The sequence below is a fragment of the Octopus bimaculoides genome, chromosome 24 (genome assembly GCF_046866305.1).
Source record: "Octopus bimaculoides isolate indiv1 chromosome 24, ASM4686630v1, whole genome shotgun sequence".
In the NCBI taxonomy this organism is placed as follows: Eukaryota; Metazoa; Mollusca; class Cephalopoda; order Octopoda; family Octopodidae; genus Octopus; species Octopus bimaculoides.
The window spans coordinates 16,567,275-16,585,835 of record NC_142951.1 but is presented as its reverse complement, the minus strand read 5'-3'; the positions used below and the strand labels follow the sequence as shown (position 1 = coordinate 16,585,835).

The 18,561-nt window shown below is 37.6% G+C and overlaps 1 protein-coding gene, 1 long non-coding RNA gene and 1 pseudogene across 3 annotated transcripts in view; 1 reads left to right on the top strand and 2 right to left on the bottom strand.

Annotated features, from left to right (window-relative positions):
* Positions 1-8,054, bottom strand: part of LOC128250751 (uncharacterized) — an 11,736-nt gene extending 3,682 nt beyond the window's left edge. Inside the window, exons 1-2 of one of the 2 annotated variants that reach the window (XR_016238266.1) lie at positions 7,921-8,054; positions 7,328-7,407 (exon numbers count right to left, since the gene is read on the bottom strand). This is a non-coding gene — a long non-coding RNA (uncharacterized LOC128250751). Of the gene's footprint in view, positions 1-7,327; positions 7,408-7,797 lie in introns of both variants that reach the window. The other variant, XR_008266736.2, reaches the window with a different exon arrangement.
* The window catches only part of LOC106877382 (uncharacterized), a 900,394-nt gene that overhangs the window by 107,527 nt on the left and 774,306 nt on the right, over positions 1-18,561 (top strand). The gene's annotated exons all lie outside the window — the stretch shown is intronic.
* Positions 15,232-15,331, bottom strand: LOC128250855 (U6 spliceosomal RNA; annotated as a pseudogene).

Below are 18,561 nucleotides of genomic sequence, written 5' to 3'. Positions count from 1 at the left end.
GTGACGTGAGGATGAAAGAACTGAAGTATTTCGGATTGACCAGACAGTGTGTGAGAGAAAATTGTGATATTACAGGAGAGAAATGTGTCCGCATAGATGATGGTGCACTTGCTTTTAATGATTTGGGAAAGAAAGAGGCTTGGAGAAGCCATTATGAAAGACTGCTGAATGTGGAGAATGAACGGGAGGAGAGCCTCCCAAATGTTGACCCAATTGAGGGACCAGTTACCTGAATAGATAGCACCCTGGTAGATAAAGCAATTAAGGGTATGAAGCCAGGGAAAGCCCCCAGCCCATCAGGAATCACTGCTGAAATACTTAAAGCATCTGGTGTGGGCTATGGCCTAGTCACCCATATTGTAAACCAGGTAGTTCATGATGGAGTCATACCCAATGACTGGCATAGTAGCACCATAGTCAATTGCTTCAAGAGTAAAGGTCTTCCTGGGCCTGCCTCTTCCATGGGTTCCCTCATCCGCTAGGGTGTGGCACTTTTTCACACAGCTATCCTCATCCATTCTCGCCACATGACCATACCAGCGCAATCGTCTCTCTTGCACACCACAACTGATGCTTCTTAGGTTCAACTTTTTTCTCAAGGCACTTACACTCTGTCAAGTATGCACACTGACATTACACATCCATCGGAGCATACTGGCTTCGTTTCTTAGCTTGCATGATGCTGGCACTCATTTAGAACTATCACATGTCAAGACAAAGAGACAGTAACACATACACATGCTTACACACATGCACATATGTGCGCACTCATGCACACACACACACACACACACACACACACAGAGTAGACATATTTACATACACAATGGGTTTATTCCGCTTATCATTTACCAAATCCACTCGCAAGACTTTGATTGGCTTGGGACTGTAGTAGAAGACACCTTAACTTTCCAAAGTTGTCATGCAGTGGAATTAAACCTGGAACCATATGGCTGGGAAGCAAAATTCAGTACCACATCGCTACTATTAGCTGTTTAATTAGTTGTTGACTTAAATAAAGGCCAGCTGTCCTGAGAAATTTGGTTTAAGAATGCTCCAGGTTTTTAAACTAAAGCTGTGACTTTCATGACAGTTGTCTGTGACATGTAAGCCAAGGAGTGAATGAGCAAAGGATAGAGTTCCTCAGTGGTTCTCAACCAAGGTCCATATAAGATTTTGTTAAAATTTAGCTGCAATAAATTGGTTATACTTCTGAGGACAGCTGCATAAAAAAGTGCTGAGCTTTAATTGTGGAGGCTACCTATAGAAGGGATAGACCCAGGAAGATGTCAGATGAAGTGGTGGGAAAGGATCTTTGGGCACTGGGCCTCACTGAGGAAATGATGAGGACTGAGAGGTGTGACGATTTGCTGTTCTTGATAAGAAAGCACCAAGCTAAATAAAATTGTTGCCTTCCACACATACAGACTTGTCCTTTGGCAGTGTTGGTGCCACTTAAAAAGCACCCATGACAGTGCTGCATTAACACATCCATGCCAGTGCTGCGTAAATGCACCTTCGCCATCTGTTAAGTGGTTGGTGTTAGGAAAGGCATCCAGCCATAGAAACCATACCACAGAGTTTCGACAGCTCCCAACTGGCCAGCTCCATGTCAAACTGTCCAATCCATGCCAGCATGGAAAGTAGACATTAAACTATGATGATGATGAATTCCTGATAATATTTAATTATTAAAATATATGATTTTTTAAACATTGGACAACTAGGTGAGTATATATAAGTAAAATAGCAATCAAAATGGTAGGGAAACACTGATCTACATGGTCATTCAGTTATCTGTAAACAAAATCCAAATCTCCTACAAATCATACACACTGACCTTTTCAAAGAGGGAAAAACATACCAGACAATGTAGTTCCGGATATATAAAGCAACAGCATGATTGTGGCTGGAATGTCTTTTATCAAAGGTTTTTGTTTTTCCTAGCGCTAGTCACCACCATTGTCAACACTAACATCATGTCTTCTATCACCCTGACGGCCAATTCTCCCTTCACAACAACATACTGTATTGTCTGCAGTCTATAAGTGTCAGTTTATTTCCCTTTCATAGTGAATGAATATCACTCAGAATATTACCTTTTGTGTTTAAAAAAAAATCATTAAATATCTGAGGTTAGTTTGTTTTATACTACACTGAATAGTTTCCAACTAATTCTTGCTTTTGCCAAACACAGTCAATGTACTGCATTCTTTAACATAAAAACATTCCTGTCAAATATTTTATGTTTTGCCAACGGATGATAAAATGTTTTTCTCTTTTCCGTTTCACGGTTTGCAAAATTTTGATAACTACATTCATTTCTTCTCAATATCTGCCATGCCTTCGTTTCTGGCTCTTATTTCTGAAACTTTTATCTTTTACTTGTTTCAGTCATTTGACCATGGCTATGCTGGGGCACTGCCTTAAAGTGTTTCTTAGTGAAACAAATCAACCCCAGGACTTATTATTTTTAAGTTTAGTACTTATTCTCTTAGTATCTTTTGCAGGAACTGCTAAGTTACAGGTATGTAAACATACCAGCACTGGTTGTCAAGCAGTGGTGGGAGACACTCACTTACATATATATATATATATATATATATATATCCGTTCGTGCTACAGATCATGGTGAGAGGGATAACTTCCCTTGGCAAACATGACACAGTAGTGTGTCGATAAGCCAGCTGGAGGAGATGTCCTCCTGGGGCTAAAAGCAACAGTAACATCCACCCCTAGGGGTCAGCCACACTTAAGTGGCAATATACTACACTTTATCGTGCAGTTACTGTTAATACCTCATTTAGAGAATTAACATTGCTTATATATATATAGGTACTCGAGCATGACTGCAGCTGCATGGCTGAAATGAACGAGAGAAGATATATATATATATATATATATATATATATATATATATATATATATATATAAATCATGATGGCACCTGTGCCCAGCGTCACCTTCCTGGCACTTGTGCTGGTGGCACGTGTAAAGACTTTCAAGCGAGATCGTTGCCAGTGCCGCTGGACTGACTCCTGTGCAGGTGGCATGTAAAAGCACCCACTATACTCTTGGAGTGGTTGGCGTTAGGAAGGGCATCCAGCTGTAGAAACTCTGCCAAATCAGATTGGAGCCTGGTGTAGCCATCTGGTTCACCAGTCCTCAGTCAAATCGTCCAACCCATGCTAGCATGGAAAGCGGACGTTAAACAATGATGATGATGATGATGATCATCATCATCGTTTAACGTCCGCTTTCCATGCTAGCATGGGTTGTACGATTTGACTGAGGACTGGTGAACCAGATGGCTACACCAGGCTCCAATCTGATTTTGCAGAGTTTCTACAGCTGGATGCCCTTCCTAACGCCAACCACTCAGAGAGTGTAGTGGGTGCTTTTACGTGTCACCCGCACGAAGGCCAATCAGGCGGTACTGGCAACGGCCACGCTCAAAATGGTGCATTTCATGTGCCACCCACACAAGAGCCAGTGGCATGTTGGGCAAGTGTCTTCTACTATAGCCTTGGGCTAACCAAAGCCTTGTGAATGGATTTGGTACATAGAAACTGAAAGAATCTCGTAACTTAGCAGTTCAGCAAAAGACGCTGATAGCATAAGTAGTAGGCTTACAAAGAATAAGTCCTAGGTTCGATTTGTTCAACTAAAGGCAGTGCTCCAGTATGGCTGCAGTCAAATGACTGAAAGAAGTAAAAGAATATTTATATACATGACGAGCTTCTTTCAGTTTCCATCTACCAAATCCACTCACAAGGCTTTGGTCAGCCTGAGGCTATAGTAGAAGACACTTGCCCAAGGTGCCACACAATTGGATTGAAACCAGAACCATGTGGTTGGGAGGCAAGCTTCTTACCACAAGCATCAACATCTGTAACTGCAAAAAGTTTAAACCATTAAAGACTTCATTTTGTGTTGTTTTTAACTTTACATTTCTTCAGCTCTCATTTTTTCTGAACTTGTTTGTATTATATTAACCCTTTGCCTGTCCTGTGTATCACATTTGATTCACAGGACATGTTTTCTTGGTGTTCATACATTGTACATGATACACATTCCCCATTTTTTTTTTCCAACCACCAGAATAACTTGAGACTTAGGAAATGAAAGCTTTATCACTCAGAATGTATGAAACAAGGGCCAACTAAGTCTGAAAACAAGCATGAATGTTTTGGAGAAACATTTGGACAGGCAAAGAATTAAATTCCCTCCTATTTTAGTTCACACATCATTAAATTCTTTCCACATCATTTGATTTCACATAATTTCCTGGGCAGAGGTTTTCTTTTCAGCCTTATGGTGGAGGTGGGAGCACTAAAATAAAGTACCAATTGAATACTGGGGGTTGATATAATTGACTAACCTTACTCCCTCAAAAATAAATTAAATTTTTGCTCAAACTGAAATCTGTTAATGTAGAAATGAAGTCTTCATTACAGTTTATTAAAATCTAGGTATATAGTGTTTATTTCTATTTTTCATTTTTTCATTATATTGAAGATTCCTTAACAAAAAAAAATACCCCTCTCCCATTTCAAGCATGTGATGTCCTGGGCTATTGCTTAGTTACTGGTATCTTCAGCTAACCCTGATCCTCATTTTTGGTGTATTTATCCATTTGTCTATTTGGACAAATGAAAGAAAAGGGCACTCAACACATTTAGTAGGTGTTTCATGTGTTATTTAAAACAGTTTGATATAGTTCCATGCAACTTAATGTAAATGTATTGCAGTCCTCTCATAGAGGCCTGTCTCTATTAAAACAGTTCTGTGAGACTGTTTTGCAATCTTTTCCTGTTTGGCTGTGCATAATAAGCAGTATTTTCACCACTGGGCAGAGAACAGTTCTAAATAGCTTCATGAAAAACTTCTACACAATAAACGAATTTTGTGGTGAGCTGTTTGCTGTGCTTGAGAAGACATGTCAAACTAAATGGAATTGTAGTCATGGCCAGTGCTGATGACAATTAAAAGACACTCAGTATACTCTGGAGAGTAGTTGGCATTAGGAAGGGCATCCAGCCAGAGAAACCAAGCCAAATCTGGTACAGCTCTCCGGCTTACCAGTTCCTGTCAAACTGTCTAACCCCTGCCAACATGGAAAATGGACGTTAAATTATGATGATAATGATGATGATACACATACACACATGCAAAGTTGTGCAGAATTCTTGTTCACATGTTTAAATGTATTATACTGAGCCAAATTTTAGATTCATACTTGTATTACTCTTGCAGCAAATAATGGAAGAAAAAATATTTGAAATTCATTTGTTTTTTCTTTTTACTGTTTTTGATGGTTTATTGTATCAAATATTTATTTTTAAGATTTATTAAGGCAGCGAACTGGCAGAACCATGAACATGCTGGGCAAAATACTTTGTGGCATTTTGTCTGACTTTACTTTCTGAGTTCAAATTCTGCCAAGTTTGACTTTGTAATGTTTCAGGGTTAATAAAATAAGTACCACCTTACCCCTCCGCCAATGTTGCTGGCCTTGTGCCAAATATTTGAACCCAATATTTTACTGTATTAAGGCGATGAGCTAGTCGAATTGTGAGCATGTGGGACAAAATGCTTTGTGGCATTTTGTCCATCTTTATGTTCTGAGTTCAAATGCCACCAAGGTCAGTTTTGCCTTTCATCCTTTCTGAGTCAATAAAATAAGTACCAGTTGAGCACTGGGTTGATGTAATCGATTTATACCTTCCCCTGAAATTGCTGTATCAAAATTTGAGATCAATATTTTAGTGTTATTTTTCTTTTACAATATCAATATTTTAAGGCCTCTGCCAGGGATGTAGCCAGCCTACTTATGCGTACCTTCCTTCATTGGACACTAAACTCCGCTTGCGAAGACCTGTTGAGGCAAGTGAAATTGAAATCGAACTAAATTCGGTGACTGGCACCCATACCAACGTCGTCTCCTTCATTGGACACGAAACTCGGCTTGCGAGGACCTGTTGGGGCAAGCGAAAGCGAAATTGTGATGGCACCTGTGCCCAACGTCGCCTTCCTGGTGTAGCTATCTGGTTCGCCAGTCCTCAGTCAAATCGTCCAACCCATGCTAGCAAGGAAAGCGGACGTTAAACGATGATGATGATGATTATTATTTTACAATATAAAAAAAAAAGGCATAAGTGGTTAAGAAACTTGCTTTTTGACCAAGTGATTTTAGATTCAGTCTTACTTCATGGCACCTTGAACAAGCATCTACTGCTATAGCTCAGGGCTGACAAAAGCCTTATGAGTAGATTTGGTAGATGGAAACTGAAAGAAGCCCATTGTGTTGGTGTGTGTATGTAGACATAGATGGATGTGTGTGTATATGTATATAGACATGGCTGTGTAGTAAGAAGCTTGCTTTCCAACCACGTGGTTCTGGGTTCAGTTGCACTGCGTGACACCTTGGGCGAGTATCTCCTAGTATAGCCTTGGGCTGACCAAAGCCTTGTGAGTGGATTTGATTGATTGAAACTGAAAGAAGCCTGTTGTATGTGTGTGTGTGTGTGTGTGTGTCTCCCCACCATTATCAGTTTGTTTATGTCTCTGTAACTTAGCAGCCTGGCAAAAAGACACAGAATGAGTAACAGGCTGAGAAAAAAAAAAAAAATTATTTGGTTTGATTCATTCGACTGTGCCCCAGCATAGCTGCAGTCTAATGACAAGCAGATAAAAGATATATTGTGTGCGTGTGTGTGTGTGTGTGTGTGTGTATACTTTTGTCTAGACACCTTGTCTTGTTATAGTCGAGCATCACCGCACAAGCGAGGTTGTTCATTTTTAGTCTAATGTTAAAACCATGTCTGGCCATGTGGAAATATACCTTGCTTGGAAACAGGTCAAGGTTAGCGACAGGAAGAGCACACAGGTATCGAAAACTTGCCTCAGCAAAATTCCATCTAACCCATGCAAGCATGGAAAACAGTACGTTAAGTGACGATGACTATAACGTATTGTAAAATAAATTATCAAACTTTTGTCTCCTTTTATTTGGTAATATATTTTTAATCGTGTTTCACTACCATCCTGCTAAAAAAAAAGGTAACTTCAAGTATTGAAAAGGTATACCTTATATTTATAAACTGACCTTCAATAAAAGCTATCAAATACTAGACTGACGAGCTCTCTAGCTGGCCTTTTTTTTTTAACTAAGTCAGGGAGTGACAAAGCCTACTATTTATTAGAAAGTGGTAAAAATCATGTGTGTGTATTTGATTACATGTGTGTGTGTACACAAAATCCGCTGTTACCTGGTCACATTAAGGTGTGTATATGCAAAAGCTGGGATATGTTGATGTTTACCTACCCACATCGTAACAATCAGTCAGTCAACGATCATTTAAAGTGGTGTTCTTTCCTTCCTTCCCTCCTACTCTCCTCTCAGATCTGTAATATAGAATTTTAATAACTTTTTTTTTATCTACCTGTTGGACTTCCGTGCACTAATGGAATTAACTTACACATATCAGCATATAAATATATATCTATGAAGGAATATATTTTTAAAGTTACATTTAGGGCGGATGTAGATATTTAATACTGGTGTTACTTGTTGGTTTTGATAATTTAAAAACTAGCAAAAAAATTTCAATGCTTCTTTTACGAAAGCTAAGAGTTTAAAAAACATTGCTGTGATACTTTCTATACATATATGAATACGTATATACTTTCATACATACACAAAAGATCTAGCATACATATATAAATAGATGTATCTATAAAGGTATATATATATATTTATGTATATTGATAGTTGACGTAGAGTTTTTTTATCACCTGCTGTCAGCTATGGAATGTGTAGTGTTACGATCCGACTCCATACACAAAAAGGAGCATGGACAAGCTTCGTTACAGGTAAGGCTGATCTTTATTTTTAATGTAGAAGTCTTTTTTTTTTACCTTGTGCTTAATTAGTAATCTGTGGAGAAATAAGTAGCTGTTTGGCATCGGGTCAACCTTGATCGCGCAGACCTACCTATGATCAAAAGCATTCTGACCGTAACTAGCTTGGCATTTGTGTGTGTGTGTAGGAAGAGAGTAAGTAGGACTATACATACTATTATTATCTAACATACTTTTCCTTCCTTTTTATAATAGTAGTGTATGCTTTTGAGAGATTTGACTGCTGTTTTGAGCAGGTTGAACGACTATGTAGAAGCTCTCGTTGCCAAGAAATGCGCAGCTCCCTCCTGAAGTAAACTTCTGATCAACGGCTGAATAAAAGTTAGTCACTTAAGCTTGACTTAAATACGCACGTTATTGATACGGAACTTAATGCTGCTATTCTATTCTTTGTTAATTAGTTTTATATCCTAACGTATTTCTAGTGGGTGAGTTTTACGTTTTCTTTTTTTCTTTCTGCATCCACTTGGCGGTTATCTTGGTACTGTGTTGAAGAGAGGCATGAACATCACAACTAAACAATTTTTCTGACTTGAGGAAACTTTTAGTTTTGTGCCCTGTAGATAATTGTTTTATTAAAGCCACTGAGTGTAGAAATTGCAAAGCACTGCTTTTAATAAATGCTGTACAGTAATTTTGTTTCTTTAGGTTCAGGGTTCAAATCCTGGTGGAAACAACTTTGGCTTTCTTCTCTTGGAGTGTGTGTGTGTGTGTGTTGGGCTTGTAGAATAAGTAATTAGTAATATACTAGGGCTGGATTACCTATATGCTACTATGCTTCAAATATGTGGCCTTGTGTTGATGTCAGAACCTATAAATATGTGTGTGTGTGTGTGTGGTGTATGTATATGTATTTGTGTGTGTGTGTGTGTATATATATATATATATATATATATATATATATGCATGTATGTATGTCATATGTGTATCTTTTACTTGTTTCAGATTGTGGCTAGGCTGGGACACCACCTTAAAAATTTTTAGTCCCCCCAAAATTAATCCCAGTGCTTATTTTTTTAAAGCCTGGTACTTATTCTATTGCTCACTTTCGCCAAACCAAACTTCTAAGTTACAGGAACGTAAACACACCATCACCGGTTGTCAAGCAGTAAGTGGGAGACAAACATACACACACACACACACACACACACACACACACACACACACATATATATTGGGTCATCCCATAAATAATGCAGTTTTTTCAATTGCATGAACTAAAAGTCAAAGAGGGACAGGATAAACTACCTGCGTCAATTTGCTATAAAAGCTGGTAGTAATTTTATCTTGTCCTTATTCTTAGTGCAAGTTTTGAAGAGTGCAGTTCAATTTTAACAGTTATTTTTTCAAAGCTATTATGGAAGTAACAAAGGAACATATTCAACATATTTTGCTTTATGAGTTCAATAAAGTCAACAACACAACGGAAAGTGTGTGGAATATTAATGTAGTATATGGAAATTGGACAATTAGTGTAAGCCAGTGTCAACAGTGGTTTCAGAAATTTCGAGATGGAAGCTACAATCTAGAAGATGAGCCTCGTCCTGGAAGATCTGTAGAGTTTGATGAGGACATCCTGCAAACCCTGGTGGAACAAAATCCCATCGTAACTGTTGAGGAACTGGCAGAGAAGATTGGATTTGGTCATTCAACCATTCATTGATACCTGCATGCCATCGGAAAAGTCAGCAAATTGGGTCAATAGGTTCCTCACAAACTTTCCCACTCTAATCTCACACAGAGAGTGAATGTGTGCTCTTCTCTGCTGTCACATCTCATGAATGAACCTTTTCTGGACCAAATAGTGACTGGTGACAAGAAATGGGTTCTTTATAAAAATGTCAAGCGCCGAAGACAATGGGTAGGGAAAGGAGAAATACTGGCACCCCAGGCTAAAGAAGGTCTTCACCCACATAAGGTGTTATCTTGTTTGGTGGGATATGACATGTTTAGTCCACTTTGAACTTTTAAACCCAAACCAAATGATAACAAAGGAGATCTACTGTAAGCAGCTTCAGCGGCTTTCGTCAGCGTTAGAAGAAAAACACCATCTTCAGTTTCAAGACGAAAGGTGCTCTTCTATCAGGATAATGCTCTGCCACATGCAGCAAGGATGTCATTCCAAAGGCCGAAGCAGTTTGATTGGGAAAACGATTCCCCACCCACCATATTCATCAGACATTGCCCCATCTGATTATCATTTATTCCACAGTCTTCAAAATCATTTGGATGGAAAAAATATGAATTCTGTATATGAGATCAGAACAGTACTGGAGGAATATTTTTCATCACAGACAATTGAATTTTGGAAAAGGGATCTTGCAAGTCTACCAGATAGATGGAAGAGCATTGTAGAAAATGGAGAATATATTTAGATTAAAAAAAAACTTTGTTTTTCTTAATTTTGAAAAATAAAAGAAGTATAAAAAACCCCACATTATTCATGGGATGAACCAGTACATATATATGACAGGCTTCTTTCAGTTTCCATTTACCAGATCCACTCACAAGACTTTGGTTGGCCTGAGGCTATAGGAGAAGGTACTTTCTCATGGTGTCACACAGTGGGACTCAACCTGGAACCATGTGGTTGGGAAGCAAACTTCTTGCCACATAGTCACGCCTGCACCTATGTCATCATCATCATCATCATTGCTTAACGTCCGCTTTCCATGCTAGCATGGGTTGGATAATTTGACTGAGGACTGGTGAACCGTATGGCTGCATCAGGCTCTAATCTGATCTGGCAGAGTTTCTACAGCTGGATGCCCTTCCTAACTCCGAGAGTGTAGTTGGTGCTTTTACATGCCACCGGCACAAGGGCCAGTCACATGGTACTGGCAATGGTGACGCTCAAAATGCTATTTTTTACGTGCCACCTGCACAGGAGCCAGTCCAGCAGCACTGGCAACGACCTCGCTCGAATGATATTCTAACGTGCCACCGGCACAAGTGCCAGTAAGGCATATGTGTATATATATTTTGTTTACTCAACTTATTTTATTGCTTAAGAAGTATCATTATGCTACTATTTTGCGGTTGGGATGGGGGTGTCCTTGTGAGAATTAACAGAACAGTCATGTTGAAGTGGCAACAAACATTACTTTTCAATAATAATAATAATCCTTTTTACTAAAGGCACAAAGCCTAAAATTTGGTGGGAGGGGACTAGTCGATTAGATTGATCACCAGTGTTTCACTGGTACTTAATTGATTGACCCTGATAGGATGAAAGGCAAAGTTGTCTTTGGCGGAATTTGAACTCAAAACATAAGGATGGATAAAATGTCAGTAAGAATTTTGCCTGGCATGCTAACAATTCTGCCAGCTTACTGCCTTAGTAATAATGATAATAATCATTTAAAATTTTGGCACAAGGCCAGCAAGTTCAAGGGAGGGCATAAGTTGATTACAGTGACCTCAACTTGTACTTATTTTATCAACCTCTCACCAAAAAAAGGATGAAAGGCACAGTCAACTTTGGCAGTATTTGAACTCGGTATGTAATGATGGACAAAATGTGACTAAGCATTTTGCCCTGCATGCTACAATTTTGCCAATAATAATAATAATAATTACTGTTATAAAGCTGGTAGATTAGTAGCATTGTTAGTGTCAGATGAAATGACTGCATTATTTGTTCTAGCTCTTTACATTCTGAGCTCAGATCTTGCTGAAATATGTTCATCCCTGCAGAATTATTAATAAAATAAAATACTAGCCAAATACCAGGGACGATTTAATCGATTAATCCCCTCCTCCCCAATCCCTACTTTTTCCTCCAAATTTCAGGTCTTGTGCCTGAATTTGAAACTACAATAATTTATATTTGAATTAAATGCATTTCATCTTATGTTTCCACATGACATTTGAAATCTGCAGCCACATTGATATTTCACAGCTTGAAGTTATATCATAATTATTTCTTTTGTCACTGAATAGCTTTCACTATACTATTACTTCCATAACCCCACCGCCACTTATTTCCTATACATACATACTCTCAGGTCCCAAATAATAGGGGTGGGGGTTGAATAAGCAGGTGGGTTAGACATTTGCTTAAATTCATATAACCAGTGGGGTTGGAAACCGGCAATTGTATAGTGGTAACCGTATAAAATTTCAAATTTTTTCTAGGTTGTCTCCCTTGATTTTTTTAAAAGACCAGTTACTTCTTGAGTCCCAAATAATAGCGGGAGGGGTGTTGGAATAAGCGGGTGGGCTGGAATAAAGAGGAGTGGGTGGGAATCAGTAACTGTATAGTGTATGTACAAAAATTAGGAAAAAAGCATCTTAAAGCACATATAACGACACAACGAAGCAAAAGTAATTTACAAGCGGTAAGTGAAATTAGCACATATGTGTGCTTCAAATGTTCACTTTAGTTAAGATATACATTAGGATAATAAGAATTAGACATTTGTTAATCATGGTAATTATGGGATTTTTTAAAAATGCTGTGGACTAAATAGATATTGATACAAGCAAAATGTCTTAAAAAGAAAGGGAAGTAAAACAATGAAAAGAGTGTAATTACTGTTTCGTGAACTTGTAGTATTTATTATACTATACATAATAAAACATAGTAGTCTGTAAATGGGTTTAAATGATAGACTCATGATTTTTCGTCACTGTCTTTCTGCAGGTTTCTTGGTTTCAATGTTTGCTTCTTCATGGATTGCCAAGCTTCACTATGGCAAGAAAAGTGTAGAGGTCTTGTTTTCATCCAACACCTTCTGTATTTTTTCAAGGAACAGGGCATCTTTATTAACCTGATCATCACTGCTGAGTCCTAAAAAAGAAATAGAGCTTCCTGTCATCATGTTTGGCTGACCATGCTTTAGCTTCCGTGAAACCTCCATGGGGATTTCTCCAGATTGGTCAATAACCTCCAAAAGATTCCCAGATGGCTTGCTTTCATCTTCCGACTCACTTTTGGCAGCTTTTTCCTCAAAGCCCTCACCATCAATAGTTCTGAGCCTTCAATATTGTTTGCATGCTTGACCCCTTTCGGTGGAATGAAGTTCTTAATGACTCTCTGAATAGTATTTGGGTAGAATTTTCACATCATCTCTAGACAAAACTCTCGCATTGACGAACTGACAAAGTGCATGATTCAGTCTGACACCTTATAATCTTCAGAGCCATCAAAAGCGTTTGTGGCCTGCATCAACTTGAAAGCAGCTTTGACATTAATCTTGCAATCTTCATGTGCTTAATGTAGCATCTGCATCATCTCAGATTGATTGGGCGTGGGTATTTTATTTGGGGTTTGAACTAACTTTGCTTTCTCTATTTCACAATATTTTGCTTTCAGTTGCATGTGCAAGTGTGTGTCATTAACTTGAACAAATCCGGTGATACCACTGCTGATGATGACTAGTACATAACCCCTTTTCCAGAGGGCATCTCTCACCTTCGGCATCAAATGCACCATGTAATCATTGAGCACATAAATGGCAAAGTTTGCATGTGACAACATATTGAATCGATTTCAAAGTTTTTCCATAGTACAGAACAGCTGTTCTAATCCATAAGAACCTTTAGGAGACCATTGATATTTCATTGTAGGCAGGGCATTCAGTAGGTGTGGTCTTTTTCCAGTTCCTTTAAATACAAACTCTGGGATAAGCTTGATTTTGATATCATTGCTAACCTGGGTGAACACTGTGATATGTTCCCTAGACAAATGGTGGTTTTCTTTGATGAACGTATCTTGATTTCTGAATGATAAGGTAGTTTGTATGCTACTTTCATTCTGGTGCAAGGGCATTTGATCTACATCAAATTTGTCAAGGAAATAACGACACACACTCCATATGTTCTTCAAATGATCCTGAATGCGCTCAACACATTGTTCCTTGGAGATTGAAATGCATTTGTTAGGAAATCTCAATGATACCCCATACTCTTTTTGCCAACCTTTCATCCAGCTTTTTGAAAAACAAAGCTTTTCCTCAGTTGGTGACTCATCATAAAATTTCTCAGCCTGGTGCTTTTGTTTTATGACCTCCTCCAGCGACTCTGAAACGTTTGTTTGGATTTTTTTCAGCATTGTCAAGTTCACCTTTCAGATATTTTTCATAGCAGCATTTGGCTCCTTTAACAGCAGAATTGAATTGTTGATCAGAGTTTTTGACATTGGTGAAATTCGAGTAAAACAAATGAACTGCTTTGGCAAGATATCCTTGTTTTGGGGGTGTCTGGAACACAGCGTTTCCTTTTAGTATCCCAATGAGTATTCCCTTTCATTCATTCTAATTCAGAATCGTACTTCTCTTTGCATTTGTTCACCACGATAGCAAGTGCTTGCTTTTCTTCTATAGAATAATTTCCATACAAAATACTCTTTTCTCTGCCGTGATCTTATGAAAAAAGTTCAAAGAGAAATTGCTTGAATTATGTTGATGTTGTTAAATCTTTATCCTGTAAAAAGCTTGTCCTGTTGGGATAAACAGTTCGTTGTTGAAGTTCTTAGTTTGCATGGAATTTGTGATGGTAGAGAAATTGAAAATGATGATTTGTTGACTACAGTGTGGAGAAGCAGTAAATTCACATGTATGTTACAGACTGGGGCAGTTGTCCAGCCTCAAGTTTTTATGAACTCTGGCTGGTTGTAAAGCATATTTTCTGACAGCAATTTCCTTGTTTTCTGTGTGTCCTGAAGCAAGTGTGTTGTGTCTTGAAATGAGTGATCTTCTTAGGGTTGAAGGTTATCAATGCCTTAAAATGTTGAAAGCTCACCTGCATGGACATTGACTACATATACTGTGGATAAATATTTTTTTTTTCTCATGCATTATGAAAACAAATAGAACACTCTAGGTTTTCTTCCCATTCTTGTCATCTGTTTTTTAAAAAAATTTTTTTTTTTTGTCATGCTGATTCACAATCTGAAAAATTAATAAGCAGGGATGGGAATAAAAGTGGTGGGGGGTGGAAAAAAACTTGAAAAATTAACAAGCGGTAGATGTTTATTCAAGACCCCTAAAGTACATACATGCATTTTTAATCTTTTACTTGCTTCAGTCGTTTTGATGGCAGCCATGTTGGGACACCACCTTGAAGGGTTTTAGTCAAACAAATTGACCCCAGGACTTGTTTTGTTTTAAACCTAGTACTTATTCTATCAGTTTCATTTGCTGAATTGTTAAGTTACAGGGATGTAAACACATCAACACCAGATGTCAAGCAATGTAGGAGGACACACACACACACATATATATATAATGGGCTTCTTACACTTTCCATCTACCAAATCCACTCATAAGACTTTCCCTTGTCATTTCCTCAGTGAGGCCCAGCATAAAAAGAATGGAATGCTTCACAAATTTGCATCCTTGTTCAGGGCCATGCTAATCTTCTCTGTATCATTCCAATTTTAGAATATATACAACTGAATTCATATTACACTTAAAAGCAGTGTATGGTATCAGAATTTTCGACTTGAGTCAAATATAACAAACTACTGCAGATCATTGTGAGAGTATCCACATAAGTCGAGTCTGGACCATACTGTTTGGTTTGACGTTATTATTACAACTTATATATATGTGTATATATGATGAAATCTCTACTATCGAAGACAATGTACGAACATTCAGTTTTTCTGAACAACCTGCGCAAATGATTTGTTTGTAGTGATCAAATATATGTGCTGCACATTAGCTCACTCCCTCCATCAAATTGATGTTACCTGAACAGGTGCATGGTGCATCACACATCAGATGTCAAAACGATCATAAAACAACATGAAATGAAATGTTTTGCTGATGAACACAATGCACCATTCAGTCTAGGAATTGAAATCCTGATCTTGCAATTGTGAGTGCAACACCCTAACCACTAGGCCATGCACCCTCGTTTATATATATATATGTATATATATATACATACAAGTCCTACCATGATAGCATAGAAGGCAGACTTTAAATGATGATGATTATATATATATATATATATATATATATATATATATATATTTATACATATATAAATTACGTGTATGTAAATCTCTTCCATTTATCTGTTCTTTGATTTTTTTTTTTACAAAATTCAGTTGGTCATGAAATTAAAATTTTCCTGTCCTTAGACTGCAACCATGCTGGGGTCCCACCTTGAATAATTTTTAGTTGAATGAATTACCCCTCTATACTTATTTTTTGTTTACACCTAGTACTTATTCTGTCAGTTTCTATTGCCAAACTGCTAAGTTATGGGGATGTAAACATACCAACACTGGTTGTCAAGTGCTGACAGGACAAACATAAATACAAAAGCAGATACATATATATATATATGACAGGCTTTTGGGGGTTTCTGTCTACCAAATCCACTCACAAGGCTTTGGTCAGCCTGAGGCTATAGTAGAAGACACTTGTCCAAGATGCCGCACAGTGGAACTGAACCTAGAATCATATGGTTGGGAAGTAAGCTTCTTACTGCACCCCCACATTGATTTAGTTTTTAAATATTTTTAGTTTTATTTGTTCTTGAATGCTTGTTTAAAATTGCTAGAATGAAACTAAAACTTTCACAACGGAATTCAGAAAATGTGATTGGAGAACTTAGAAATTCATTGATTTTTTTTCTTTATCCTTTCAATATTATTTTAAAATGAACTTAATGCTATAATTCCTTTACTTCTGGTTAACTGCCAGATAAAATTTAAAGGAAAAAATATAAAAAACAACAACACTTTAAACAATTGTGTTTTGATACTAGAATTCTATGAACAAACTTTCTAAGAAAACATTTTGGTACTTTCTACACAGGGCCTGTCTTAGCAGTATTATTGGTCCCTGGGCATTATTGACGCACTGAGCTTTATTAGTACTAATTTATTGATAGAAAGCCATGTATCAGAATTAGGCCACTAGACACGTGATGCTCGTGGACTATTTCTCATTGAAGACATTGTTTGTGCAGTTTGGTCATAGTTGTTTAGTGGATAGTCATATATAAAACATGGCTGTGTGTTAAGAAGCTTGCTTCCCAACTTCATGGTTCTAAGTTCAGTCGCACTGCATGGCAGTGAGCTGACCAAAGCCTTGGGAGTGGTTTTGTTAGATGGAAACCAAAAGATGCCCATTGTATGTATATATCTGTGTGTGTGTGTGTGTTTTTGTTTGTCTCCCACAACTGTTTGACAACTGGTGTTAGCGTGTTTACATTCCTGTAACTTAGCATTTCAGCAAAACAGACCGATAAAATAAGTACCAAGCTCAAAAAAAAAAAAATGTATTGGGGTTGATTCATTTGACTAAAAACTCTTCAAGGCAGTGTTCCAGCATGGCCACAGTCTAATGACTAAAACAAGTAAAATCTATCCATCTATCTATCTACAAACAAACAGTGTTAAGGTATACAAATGTTTATAAGTAACTATTGATTTTTTCCAAGTATGTATACAGATAGATAGAGGAGTATTGTGTGTAAGAGAACATCTTGCCAGTAACTTGTCATTCTTTCTTTTAAATGTTGATACTACAGCTGTTGCTGCTATAGTCACCTATTACTGCCCTAAAAAAATTACTTTGTCGTTCAATGGAAGTTTGAAAGAAGCAGAAAGTCTAGTAACTGAAGTGAACTATCATTTTATTGAAAGTAATTTTTTAATAGATTCTCTCTCGCAGGTAGAGCGGAAATAGATACCATGATAATTAACCTACTTCAGACTGGTCATGTGGGGGTGGGGGTGATGGTGATGCGAGTATTTGCATTCAGTACCAACCACTTCACTTCACTTTACATTCTGTACCTATGTATTGAGGACATGTTTGTTACAAAGTATTGGGTGTTTGTATTCGCTGGAAATATTTACTCTTTTTCATTTTATTTTTCCCCCTACACTGCTACCTCTAGTCTCCATTACATTTTGTAAGGCACTAGTTTAAACCCCTAACAGGATTTAGTCACGTTGTTTTTACATTCCTAGTTTAAACCCTGGCTGAGCACACTTATGTAATGCTTATTTATTCACATTAATAATGTGATGGTATATTTTCAGGATGACATTGTTGGGTAGGTATGAGATGTTCGATCTGGCCAGTTTGAACATAAAACAGACATCACTTGTTACGATTTTCTCTCTGGATGTTCTATAGAAATTATAACTAGCCCTGATTTTTGTTATGGCATTTCATACCTGAGATGTCAGATGTAAACAAGCAATGAAATTGAAGATGAAAAACAGTAATGGGCATATATGCCATATTTCGGGAGTTTTTGTCCCTTCATCAGTACCCATCTAACCCCTTAATCATCCACGAACACTTTGCTTAAACAGGCAGAATGTTTTGGTTGGGTATAGCTGGTTTAAATGCTAAAGAGTTAATTAGATTTTCATAAGATTCCGAATGTTTTCTCTTTCAAGTTATTAAATTTAAAAACTTAACTTTGATTTATCTCTCACTGAGTGACTCATCACCAAGTTTGTTTTCTTTATTTATGTTAGTTGGGTGTGTGTTAATTGGTGCGTGTGTGTGTTAGTGGTAGTTGGTGATTGTGTGGGTGGTAGTTGGTGCTTGTGTGTTGGTAGGTGGATGTGTATGCATCAGTTGGTTCAGGTGTACGTATGTGTGTGTGTTTGTTGATATATAAGTTAATGTGTGTTTGTTGGTGCATGTGTGTTAAGGT